General features: G+C 37.8%; 1 protein-coding gene across 1 annotated transcript in view; it reads left to right on the top strand.

Annotated features, from left to right (window-relative positions):
- The window catches only part of MAD2L1BP (MAD2L1 binding protein), a 4,592-nt gene that overhangs the window by 979 nt on the left and 2,898 nt on the right, over positions 1 to 715 (top strand). The gene's annotated exons all lie outside the window — the stretch shown is intronic.

Here is a 715-nt window from a genome sequence, read left to right as displayed (position 1 = left end):
CACACCGTCAGGTCTAATTGTGCAGGTTAAATACATGTTCTATATACATATTCACTAGATTTCCGAGAAATGTTATACATATTCATTAGTTTTCCGGGAAACTATTAGCATATGCAAATGTCCTTTACGCAGGCACATTGAAGGTCTCTGGTGGTCTTCCATAGTCTTCCTCACTTGTCCGCTATTTGACCCTTCTCAGGTGATTCTGCGCAGTATGGTCTTTTACATGTTTTAATACATCAGTGCTCGTTAGTGTTCTTATTATCTAAGTTCTCATTAGTGGTGTAAAAACCATAGGGTTAGTTTAAGCTAAATTATCTACAAGGACGAGAACAAAGGCAGGAGTTCTTATCTTTTCCGGCCCTATCTATTCAAGCAAGGCCTCTACTTGTGCCTTCTCAACAAGATTGTAAATTCATCAAACATTTAATTAAGTTTTGTGATTGTTCATGGTTCCTTCTTGCTCATCACTCCCAAGTACCAGTCTCTGACAGGCTTAATCCTTGACGAGCACTAGTCTTTGGTATGTAAAGTTACAGAGAGACAATCATTAAGCAATTAGCAGTTCGTTCTCTATATCAATCCCCCCTTTTCTTTAAACCTTTGCAAATTCTTTTGCAACTATGGGATTCCACTACTCCCGAGAGACCGTGTAAAATATTTTCTGGTTTCTACTTGATGTCTGATTTTATTTCGTTTCCAACTTTCGTAATTT

Source organism: Haliaeetus leucocephalus, unplaced genomic scaffold (genome assembly GCF_000737465.1).
Source record: "Haliaeetus leucocephalus isolate CR32 unplaced genomic scaffold, Haliaeetus_leucocephalus-4.0 Scaffold752, whole genome shotgun sequence".
In the NCBI taxonomy this organism is placed as follows: Eukaryota; Metazoa; Chordata; class Aves; order Accipitriformes; family Accipitridae; genus Haliaeetus; species Haliaeetus leucocephalus.
This window is presented reverse-complemented; position numbering and strand designations above follow the sequence as displayed.